General features: G+C 35.5%; 1 pseudogene; it reads left to right on the top strand.

The window, feature by feature from the left end:
* Positions 1-10,481: 10,481 nt before the first annotated feature.
* Positions 10,482-11,031, top strand: LOC123607262 (annotated as a pseudogene).
* Positions 11,032-12,917: the final 1,886 nt, after the last annotated feature.

Here is a 12,917-nt window from a genome sequence, read left to right on the forward strand (position 1 = left end):
CAATAACCCTTTTCTCATCAAACTTACATCCACTAGTTTTAGTATCTATTGATGATATTTGCCTAGAGGAATTATTAAGTGGTTGTTAGATGGTGATTTGTCTGATTCCAGTATTCCTTCTTTATTTATTACTTGGCCAACTACTGTAAGGAAGAACAGTCTTCTTTCCCTCTATTTATTAGTATAAATTAATGGACTCATGGTCTCATTTAATGGGATATAATCCATTATTATTATTGTTATTATTTATTTTTATACTGAAATTGTTCTTCCTCTTGCCAGTGTGAACCTTTGTGCCCTTTTGCCATGTCCCCATCATTCTCTGAGCACTGCTCTACAAAGCAATCAAACAGTATTTAAGAGGACTTCACACTTGAGTCTTGTGTTGTCTTTTTGAGAATACATTGCCTCCATGTTCTAGGGCAGACCCTGACTTCAAGAAATTTTGTCACTATTTGATTTGAAGCTTCTCAGCTTTGTTATAGTCATATTAAAAGTGACCTTCAGTGGTCATATTGATAGATTAAAAATGGCCATAGAGTCTTGCAGGCCCTTCCATCAAGCTTTGTGACTTGCTTTGACTAATAATATGTGGCAATTTCTACTTTCACCTTCTTGAAATTTTGCTCTGAGATCACCATGCAATAAAGTTAGTCTAGCCTATTGGAGGATGAAAGGCTACCCAAAGGAAAACAAAAGCTCCCAGTGAGAACAAGGACCAACATCTGACATGCAAGTGAGGCCATCATGTATGTTCTAGCACACATGACCCTCCAACTGTATTGGCTGCATGAGTGAACTCAGGCAAAACCAGCAGAAACATTTGGCCAAACCACAGTATTGTAAAGAATAATAAACTTTAAAAAAATCTTTCAAATATTGGGATTGTTTGTTACATAGCAATAGTTAATATACCATTGTAAATTCAAATGATCTCTAATAATTACATGTTCTTAATTATCTTAGACCTTTTCTCTATATGCATACATAGATAAAAAGTCCTCTTGAGTCCCCTTGGAGGGGGGGGCTTGACTGGAGATCTATTTGTTTTGAGTTAGATAACCCCATGGTTACACAAATGATGAACCCTGCAACTAATGACATTTTTCATGGAGTATTATTTTTACTTAAAAGAAAAACTCAGGTTATTCAGACTTGGGCAATTGGCAGACATTTCTCTGAAAATGAATTAAGTATCACTTCAAGAAAAACATCTGAGGAGTGCCTGGCTGGATCATTCAGTAGAGCGACTCCTAATCTTGGGATGTGAGTTTGAGCCCCACGTTGGGTGTAGGGATTACTTAAAAATAAAATCTTAAAAAAAAAAAGAAAACAGAAAAAAATATCTGATAGTATTTGTTGTCAATGATGAAATTTCAAGTAAAATTTTTGAATTTTAGAAAACTTGTATCAGTTATTAAGAGCTTCATAACTTAATAATCTTTTTTAAGTTTGGTGATGATATCAATTGAAATGATTCTTTTGTTTTATTTTATAATAAAATTTGTCAGCATTTGGAAGGTCTGCATAATTCAGTGAATACACATTGTCCAAATGACAAATGCATGATATTATAAAATCATTATGTGTCAAAAAGATCCACTTAAGCAAAGTAGAACAATAGATTTTAATGTAATGACATATAAGAAGTTCATTCATATGGTATCAGGTTCCACATACCAACTAACATTTTAAAAACTGCCAGTTACAGAGTTTTAGTGTCAAAGAATATTCACAATTGTCTGAAAAGTTATTAAAGAATTCTCTCCTTTCCAACTATTTATCCATATAAGTCTGGATTTTCTTCGTTACTTAAACCAAAATAACATATTACAATAGGCTGAACATAGAAGCAGGTATGAGAATATGGCTTATCTTCTATTAAATCCAACAATAAAGAGTTTTCCAAGAAAATAAAACAATGCTAGTCTTCTCCTTCAGTATATTTTTGTTCTAGGGTGCCCCGTGGCTCAGTTGGTTGAGGAACCAACCACCTCTTGATTTTGGCTCAGGTCATGATCTCATAGTTCATGAGTTCAAGCCCCACAGCCAGCTCTGCACTGACAGACCAGAGCCAGTTTGGGATTCTCTCCCTTTCTCTCTGGCCCTCCCTGATTCATGGTCTTTCTCTCTCTCTCAAAAAGAAATAAACATTTCATATATATGCATATATATGCATATATATATATGCATATATATTTGTATAAACATTTCATATATATGCATATATATGCATATATATATATATGCATATATATTTGTATATGTATATACATTCTGGAAAATGTTAGTTCTTTTTCATAAAATATGCTATTTAGGCTAATATGAAATTGTTTTATTAGTTTGTAAAAAAATAAATATTTACAATTTTTCTTAGTTTTTATTTACAATATATTAAAAACTCAGTGGATAAAACTCCTATAAAAAAAGCTGTTTTGAATCCTCAATTCTTTTTAAAAGTATAAAGGAATCCTAAGACCAAAAGTTTGAGAATAGCTGCTCTCAGCAAATGGGGAATTATATATCTAAAAGGTTTTCAGAGAATTTCGCTGACCATAAACACAAGGGCTTACAAGTAACTTACTAGATATGGAGGCAAACTTATAGAGACTCCTGAGTGAAATATAATATTCTAGCCAAAAGACAGACACAAATGTGTCCAAGAACAATCTCGATCTTGGCAGGAAAAAGACAATATATGATCATGAATTCCTCACATATCTCTAGAATTCCTGAACCAAAACCTTAAGATTTTGGTAAACATCTATCTAGTTCCCCTGTCTGAGGGACCCTGATATTCCCTATATGCCAAATCATGTGCTCTTGCTCTGGAGGAAGTCACTGATAGGACCCACACTACAGTCCCAAATTACCTTTCTAAGCTCTTACCTCAGATGGCAAGATGTCTCAAAAGTAATCATCTTTTAAAATGGCTGAGTAATAGGCCTCCAAATATGCCAGTGCTCTAATCCCTGAAATCTATGAATATGTTATGGCAAAAGAGACTTTGCAGATATAATTAAGACATTAAGAGAGACATTATCCTGGATTATCTGGGTGATAGAATCTATGAGCCTGTAAAAGTAGAGACTTCCTCTGGCTGCAGATGGAAGAGATGGGGCTGAAAGAAAAGTCAGAACAATTTGAAGTATGAGAAGGACCTGATGCATTGTTGCTAGTCTGAAGATGGAGGGGGCACACATGACAAGGGAAGGAGGAAGAATTTTTTTTAATTAATTGGGGTTAACTAATAACCTGAAAAAGGTTATTTCAGTCCTATAACCACACAAACTGACTTTGTTTAGCAACCTGAATGAATTCATAAGATTCAGCCTCAGAGCTTCTAGAATGGAACACAGTTAGCTGACACCTTGATTTCAGCCTATGAGACTCTTAAACAGAGGAACCAAGCCACCCAGTACCTGGACTTCTGACCTAAAGAATCATAAGATAATAGATTGGTGTTGTTTTAAGATGCTAATTTGTAGTAATTTGTTATTGTAGCAATAGAAAATGGATATAGTACCCATTGGACTTTGACATATGAGCGTTCTGAAAATGAGCCCAGTTTTTCACAGCTCAGCAGCACCTTCCAGTTGAAGCTCAGAATCTAGAAGGCTGGGACAATAGAAAGGATCTCACCAGCATGCTTGTACTGTTCCTTAATCCCTTTAACTCTGGTGGGTCCTTTTGAGAAAAGCTGATCTTAATGGGTTCTCCAAGACTGTTATAAATACTTTTGATGATAGTTACGAACTCATGTCAACATTTTATTACAATTTTGCAACAACTGAAAAGATCTCTAGCAAGCAGCTCAGAGATTTACTTCAGTAGTGATATTTATAGAAAAAAAAAACAAAGGATGGTTCAATAATCATGGATGTAACAGACAGAAAGGGAAGCAAGTATCTGGTTAAAGGTCAAATGACAGTCAACTGGAATATACATATTCCAGATATAAACTGGATTATATTACACTGAAGGTGCTGTCCAAGTCAAGTGTGGGACTGTTTTTTCTTCTGCAATGCTCTTTACTTCCCTCTTGACTGAATTAACTTCTATTCACATTTCTTAGGTCATATCATGTATTACTTCCTCACAGACACCTGTCATGACCTTTCTAATTCCTAGATCCCTCTTTGTACCCATAATGTACTTCATGCCTCCAAAACTCTCCTTACACAGGCAATTTTACATTTGTGCCATCCATTATGTAAACAATGCCTCTTTCACTTACTGGACTTTAAACTCCCAATGGGCAGGGGCTATGACTATTCTTGTTTATTATTAGATCTTCAGTGCTCAGTAGTGCTGTCCACATAGGAAAGGCTTAGCACATAGATTTAAATGAATAAATGAATACTATACCATTTAAATGAGGTCATATATATGAATATCCTTAATAGGAATATTGAACTTTTATCTTTCACAGTGGTTCACCATCATTTGTGAAGACCAGTAAGAGGTACAGTATGAATGTATGAGAACAATTGCTTTAGTTCACTGTGTTAAAAAAGAAATTTTGGTCGGATTTAGATAAACTCTGATGAGAAATTGGACCATTTTGTAGTTAGAGAAAATTTGGCCTTTAACAAGTTTACTGAAATCAAATAGAAAATCAGAAGTGAGATTATATTCTTAGGTTTTTCATCTATTACTTTAATAAACAAAAAAAGCACCCTTAGGAAAAGAAAATAACTTTTTACATTGCCAAGTAGCGACTGCAAAATGCTAATAGGAATGGGAGTATATCTATAAACAGAAAATTTAGTTTTCTTGATTATAAATAGGATAATATACTGGGTGTTCTACAAAGCTCATATATGCAGGGAGGGTTTTGTCAAGTCTTTGTTTTAGTGGCTTTCTATTCAGGATATGAAATATTGAGCCCACCATGCCTTCTCCCATTCTTCTCCACACTCCATTCTGCTGGTCACCTACTTATTCTTTTAGTGAATAGCTGTAAAATATCATGGTGCTTAGAAAAATCTCTTTGTAAATGTTTTTCTTGCTTTCTTTAGCCAGGAGCCAAAAATATCATGTGTTTCTGTTTTGGGAGTGTAACAAAAAGAGCTTCTGAAAAATACTGATGGTGTAGCTGAGATAGGATGGCAGTATTTTTTAGAAACACGTTTTTATAGAACCAGATGGTCTAGTATATTCTCAAACAAATATGTCACCTATAATTTGATGAATATCTTCCAAAGGAAAATAATTTTTTCAGTAGATAACAGATGGTATCAGTCAAAAGCATATCGAGACACTTTAAGAAAAACTTGATGGCTCAAGTGATTTAACCAACAGGATTTTCTTCAATGTACCAAGCATGTTTTAGGGTCTAAAATTTGTCATCTGCAAATAATTCAGCCTCATTTCCAAACTTCACTCCATGGAGAATTGAATGCAACCTGTTTTATATGCTAACTATAAAAATGATGAAAATTCTAAAGTTGTTTTCTGGCTGTGTTTTTGAAGTATCCATTATATTATGCTAAAAGAAAAAAGTACATATCTAAGTGTCTTAAAACTATAAACAATTTATACTCAAATATAAAAAATATTTTAATAGATCTGAACTACATTTTACCTATGGGGGTGTAAGGTTATGTTACTAGTGAACCTTTCATTAGTGCTTTTCTTAAAGCCGTAGATATATGAACATAACAGAAAAAAGTTCTGAAGCTACAGATATAAATTATTAAGGAATACTTAGAATATACGTATAAGAATGTAAGTCATTTATTTTGCTCTGGTTTTGGCACATGGTACTGTAACAGGACCATGGTTCAAAAACCCAACATAGTGGTATGTTGATAGTAAGATCTAATGACATATATAAACATGGGAGGTAGGAGGTACAGTGAAAATTGGAATATTGTCTTTTTTCATGCCTGATATCTATATATGAACTAAAGTGGGACCACATAATTTATCATTAACCTGTGATATGTTTTTGAGTAAAAGGGAAACTGCTTGTAGTTACTTAATCATTGTAAACATAAACGGGGACTGTCCAGGGAAAATTGGTCTGTCTATCTATCTATCTATCTATCTATCTATATCTATCCATATCTATCTATCTATCTATCTATCTATCTATCTATCTATCTATCTCTCCCAGGTATACACAATTAGTGCCATGATAAAAGAATCTACTGCTTTCTAATTGGCATGTTTTGGAAAGTGGTCACATCTTTGCCACTTTAGACCTGGTTAGGTGGGGCAAACACAATTATTTTTTTTTTTATTTTTTTTTTCAACGTTTATTTATTTTTGGGACAGAGAGAGACAGAGCATGAACAGGGGAGGGGCAGAGAGAGAGGGAGACACAGAATCGGAAACAGGCTCCAGGCTCTGAGCTATCAGCCCAGAGCCCGACGCGGGGCTCGAACTCACGGACCGCGAGATCGTGACCTGGCTGAAGTCGGATGCTTAACCGACTGCGCCACCCAGGCGCCCCCAAACACAATTATTTTATATTATCTAGAGTATCATTACTATTTCCAGATACTGTTCAACATTATAGGCAAGAGACTTGTTTTTGAGACCATATGCAATTCTATTTCTTAACGTGGATCTCAAATAATTAAACATGTTTGTTCGTTTAGGTGTAATAAGATTGAGATTATGATTACATGTATGATATAATGGAGTATGGGAAGACAACAATTCCACTATAACAAATCTTAAAAAGAAGATAAATTGCAAAATTATGTTTACAAAATACTAGACTGTATATCAGTAAGGAGAATAGATGAACTGAAATTCCAGAGAGGGAAGAGACTTTTCCTAGATGAGTTCACAATTGCCAGTCATTTTCTTCTTTGGGGGCATTTGCTTACTTGGTACAGGTATATGGGCCTTAGTCTAAACAGAGGGTAATCATGCTGACGGGAAAACTGAGGATTTTTTAAAAATTGAGATATAATTGACATATAACATTATGCTAAGTTTAAGGTGTATGATGTATTGATTTGATACATTTATATTGCAGTAAGATTGCCATTGTAGTATTAGTTAAACATCTCTGTTGTGCCATATAATTATCATTTCTTCTAGTGGTAGGAACAATTAAGATTTAGTCTTTTAGCAAGATTAATGTTTATACTACAGTTTTGTTACCTATAATCACTTTAATGTGTATTGGATACTAGTATATACTCTTTTTTTTTTTTTTCAACGTTTATTTATTTTTGGGACAGAGAGAGACAGAGCATGAACGGGGGAGGGGCAGAGAGAGAGGGAGACACAGAATCGGAAACAGGCTCCAGGCTCTGAGCCATCAGCCCAGAGCCCGACGCGGGGCTCGAACTCACGGACCGCGAGATCGTGACCTGGCTGAAGTCGGACGCTTAACCGACTGCGCCACCCAGGCGCCCCACTAGTATATACTCTTAAACAACATCACTCCTATTTTCCCATTTCCAGCCCCTGGTAACTACCATTCCACTGTTTTTTTATTTTGGTTCTTCTTTTTATTTTTTTCAAGTTTGATTCTTTTGGCAATTGTATAAGATGGTATGATTGATTGAATTCAGATTGGACTCAAAAGTATACTTCCTTTTTCCCATGAAACATAGATTAAGGACAAGGTCAAGACTTCTAAAACACAGGTAAAATTTCTTTCAGTTTCCTCATGTGTACAGATACAGCCCAGCTGGAACAAGGGGGCTTGGCATGGCCAGTCTCCACATCAAAATATTTAACACATCACTATATTTGATATGTATTTGAAATAGTGTGAAACAGGAAACTATAAAGTTAAGCTCAAAATCTAGAAAGGATAGAATAGAATCTCCTATAGTTTTTCAGGGTTAAACAAAGACCTGCCAGAGTCTACAGAAATAGTACAGAACATCCAGGCCCAAAAAACACTTTTGAAGTAATGGTATACTGCATTTTACTAACACTGAAACCTAAGCCTGACTAAGTTAAATCCCTTTTTGGATTTAGGTAGCCAATTTTTCAACTTATCTGCCAAAGAGGGGAAAAGAATAACTATCCTTTGGGGGAAGTCATATCATCAGCAAGTGCTGCAAGTTACCCGCCCCTCCCCCCACCCCGACACACACACACACACACACACACACACACACACACACACAATGTCAAGCATACAATAAAAATTATGAGACTATAACAAAGTAGGATAGTATGACCAATAAGCAAGAGAAAAAATAGACAATAAAAGCAGATTCTCCCAGCTATTAACATATCAAATATTGCTAACAAAGACTTTAAAATAATTATTTTAAATACATTAAGAAATAGAGGAAAAGATGGACAACAATGAATGAAAAAATGAAATATTTTTCATTTTTGACATCTTTATTGAGGTATAATTGTGAGTGTACAATTAAATTAGTTTTTAGTAATTTTATAGCATTATACACCTATGACTACAGTCAAGTTTTAAAACATTTTCATTACCCCTCCACATTCCCTCAACTCCTTATAGTCCACCTCCTGCCCCACTCTGCTTTCCTCAAGACTGAGGATTTTAATATAAGATTATAAATTATAAAAATAATAAAATTGACATTTAGGAGCAAAAATATAATATCTGAAAATCAGAATAGTTTGGTGGCTGAACACCAAACTGAATATAGTGGAAGATAGTGTTAGGAGCTTGAAGACACATTAATAGAAACTATTTAAACCAAAGAGAGCAAAAATAATGAAGATAATAAATCAAAGTACAGGGGACACAGGGCACAAAGAAATTCTAGCATACATATGTTGGAATTTCAGAAGGAAAATTGAGAGAAAATCGGAAAATTGGGAATAAGCAATATTTGTAGAGATAACATCTGGGAATTTTCCAAAATTAAAACAAAGTATCAACTTTGTACAAAGGTACAAGAGACTTCAGTGGACTCTAATCATGTACAAAGAAGTCTATATCTAGGCACATGATATTAAATAGGTGAAAGCCAATATATAATAAAAAGCTTAAAATCAGCCAGAGGCAAAATAAACACACCTTATCTTTAAAGTAACAGCAATAAGGGTAATGGCTAACTTTTTTTGTAGAAACTGTGTAATAAAATAGTCGAATGACATCTTTAAAGAGCCAAAAGGAAGATAATGACCAATACAGAATTTCATACACAGTAAAAATATTCTTGAAAATAAAGATGCTAGATGTTATACATTATCTCAGATTGTATTCTAGGACAGAATATTAGTGGAGCATATGGTGAAATATGAATAAAGTATGTAGTTTAATTAATAGTAGTGTTAGTATTTTACTTTTGAAGTGTTCCATGGTTATGTCACATGGTAACATTAAGGGGGATCTGGGTGAAGGCTATAAACAGTACTACCTCTGCAATTTTTATGTAAATATAAAATCATTCAAAATAAATTGTAAAAAAAAGTTAAGATAAAATAAAGAAGTTCTCAGATAAAATCTGAGAATATTTGTCACGAGGTGAAGCAGACTCTATGATATGCTAAAGGAAATTCTTCACAGTAAAAGTTAGTGATTCCAGATGGATGCGTAAAATGGCAGGAAGAAATAAAGGGCAATGGAAAGTGTAAATGTAGGGGTAAATATGAAAAGATACTGGTGTTTAAAACAAGAGAAATAATATCTTTGTGGTTTATAAAAATGGAAATATAAAGTACATGCCTATAAAGGCATAAATGTCAAGATGCATGTAAATGGAGTTAAGTTGTTGCCAGGTGATTTTATTGTTTGAAAGTGATGAAAGTACTTATGTTAGGATGATTGTGTGGAGGCAAAGATGAATATTGTAATTTCTGGGGAAACTTCTGAAAAGTAATAAAAATGTAAACAAACTAGCTAAAAGAAGAAATAAAAGGAATTTTTTTATATAGTTTTTTTTTTTTCAACGTTTATTTATTTTTGGGACAGAGAGAGAGACAGAGCATGAACGGGGGAGGGGCAGAGAGAGAGGGAGACACAGAATCGGAAGCAGGCTCCAGGCTCTGGGCCATCATCAACCCAGAGCCCGACGCGGGGCTCGAACTCACGGACCGCGAGATCGTGACCTGGCTGAAGTCGGACGCTTTACCGACTGCGCCACCCAGGCGCCCCTAAAAGGAAATTTTAAAAATTGATTAATTCTAAAGGAGGCAGGAAAAAATGAAAAAAGGAACAAAGACCATATGGAGCAAAGAGAAATGACTGTTGAGATGTTGTTAAATGCAACTACATAAGTTATTACATATAAATGGATTAGGCACTAGAAAGCAAATTGATTAAAAACCAAATCTGAGTATGTGCTCTGTAAAGAGATCCATTTTAAATATAGATATAGATTGAAAAGAAAAGGATAAGAGTCAAAAGAAAAGAAAAGGATAAGAGAAGCAGCCTGGGTCTTCCAGAGGCCCCACAGTTCACCCCAAGGCACCTCACATGCCAGGCAAGGGGAGAGGAGCCCAGCGGTAGTTGATGCTATCAGCCCAGGAGGTGGCCAGGCCATGGGCAGATGTAGCCAGAGCTGGCACTGGTCATGATGCTGTCCCCTCCATTGTCACAGCCATAGCCAGCCCCAGCAACCCCAATGGCCTCAGTGGCCATGCTGGACCTGGGCAGCCAGCAGGAGCACTGGGAGATGTCCCAGAAGTGGCTCATCTTCCAGGGTACAACCAAGCTGCTGCTGGATACCTTCCAATACCAGAGCCTGGTGAAGCACACAGGGGACTGCTACTGTGGAGCTTTGAAGTTTGGGCCTCAGCAACTTGCGCATTTTTGACTGCAATGGCAGCATTTGCAAGAAGAAGAATAAACACTTTTTTGTTCTGGCTTCTTGCTTCAGGCTCAAGAAGGGCCCTAACCAAATGCACATTCAACAGGCACAAAGCACAACACGCCTTCTGTAAGAGAAGTGGTATTCAGAGCTTTTACACTCCCTGTTCAAATCCCAGAGGCTCCAGAATTGCCCCCACACTGCCTGGATTGAGGGCACTGCCAGGGATGTGGTCATTGAGAAATCCAATGACATCTATTGGGAGAAAGCCATAATAGAGCATAAGACCATCAAGAACATGTCTGAAGGGTGAGCTCCTGCTTCTTCCTTCCTGAAAAGGAGGAATGATTGGGAAAAATAGCTCTGCTGTCCGTGGTGCTCATGAATATGGCTGACCCAGGTTGCTGCTTCTGTTGGCTGGTGGCCATCTTGATCTCTGCAGACCGCTCTAACTACCAGTCTCTCTAGGCAGCACTTTGTGCTGCCCAAACTTTGATGTTGGCTGGTTGACATTCTCCTTTCTCTTCCCAACTTTTGTATGATTTTTTACAAAATATTTTTAGCATTAAAACAAAACAAAGGGATGTAAGAAGATAGATCATATGGACAAAGAAATTTAAGGTAGCTATAATAATGTAAGGCACAGAAGACTTTTCTATAAGAAATATTGAAAGATATAAAAAGATAATTAATAATGAAAAAAGGTCAATTAAAAAAGAAGTCCAAATAATCTTAAACCTGTATGTATTTAATGACATAGATTTAAAATACATATAAAAATGGACAAAATTAATCATGATTGTGAATTTGTCTATTTCTCATTTTAATCTTGTCAGTTATATTCTAGATCTTGATCTTGGTAGTGATTGAATTTAACATTTGTGTACTGTATATGTTATACCTTCATAAAAACATTTATTAAATAAGTTAATAAAAATGTATTATAGGCCAATTATCCAGGTAAAAATTTAATATAGTATATTTCTTTATTATTTTGCCAAATACTTGAGACTGAATAATGAATAATCCTATATTAAAGTTTGCTAGCATGTTTAAATGATGTTTAATAGAAAGAAAAGGTCCTAAAACTCATTGTAGTAATAAAGATATTGTGACACCCAGTGTTTATAAATGTTCCATTGTTCTAAAAACATAATTAGACATATGAGTTAAACTGTGTTTTAAAATATTACTTAGCAAATACATGATCTTGTTTATTTTAAATTAAAAAAAAATTAAATTTTATTTTTTGATTAATTTTTTAAAGCATTCTTTTTTTTAATCTTTTTAAATTTATTTTGAGAGAGAGAGAGAGAGAGAGAGCACAAGATGCAGAGGGGCAGAGAGAGAGGAAAAGAGACAGAGAATCCCAAATAGACTTCACAGAGCCCAACACAGGGCTCGTCCTCACCAACCGTGATATCATGACCTGAGCTGAAGTCAAGAGTGGGGACTTAACTGGCTGAGCCACCTACGTGCCCCTTAATTTTTTTATTGTAGAGAGAGGGAGAGTGAGAGAAAGTACATGTGCATGCACTTTTGAGTGGGTGAAGGGCAGAGAGAGAGAGAGGAAGAGAATCTTAAGCAGGCTCCACACTCAATGCAGAACCCTAGCAGGGGTTGATCCCACTATCCTGGGATCATGACCCAAGCTGAAATCTAGAGTTTGTCACTCAACCAAATGAGCCACCCAGGCGTCCCTATTTCCCATAAATTTTTATGCTTACTTCTTCCTAAGGATCAGCGGGCTTTAAGATTGGTGCTAGAAGTTTGAACTCTTACTCAAAGTATCTGAAACTCCTATGATATTAGATGATCTGTTAGGTTATTATCTCACTCTCCACCAAGTATGTCATGGAAAATTGCTCCTCAAGAGAAATAAGGGCATTAAGAGTTGGTATGTTTCCTTCTCATTTGAAGAGACAGATGTTGAGATTTTGTTAATCCTGAAAGCCATGTATTAGGAAGGGTTCCTTAGTTTTTAGCCTAACATGGCCCCTACTGATTCTTCACACTTCTTATGATTTGCAAATCAGTGGCTTTGGTCTGACATTCTAGAAAGCTTGATGTTCTAGGTCTGTCATCTTCTCTGAAATGCTGATGCATACTCTTGACATCTACTTCCTTTTTATTCTTTTGTCTCTAGAGGGCTATCACTGTAGTCGCACTAGAATTAATCACTCTCTATGGCTCTGGTTT

Source organism: Leopardus geoffroyi, chromosome A2, assembly GCF_018350155.1.
Source record: "Leopardus geoffroyi isolate Oge1 chromosome A2, O.geoffroyi_Oge1_pat1.0, whole genome shotgun sequence".
NCBI classification, from domain to species: domain Eukaryota; kingdom Metazoa; phylum Chordata; class Mammalia; order Carnivora; family Felidae; genus Leopardus; species Leopardus geoffroyi.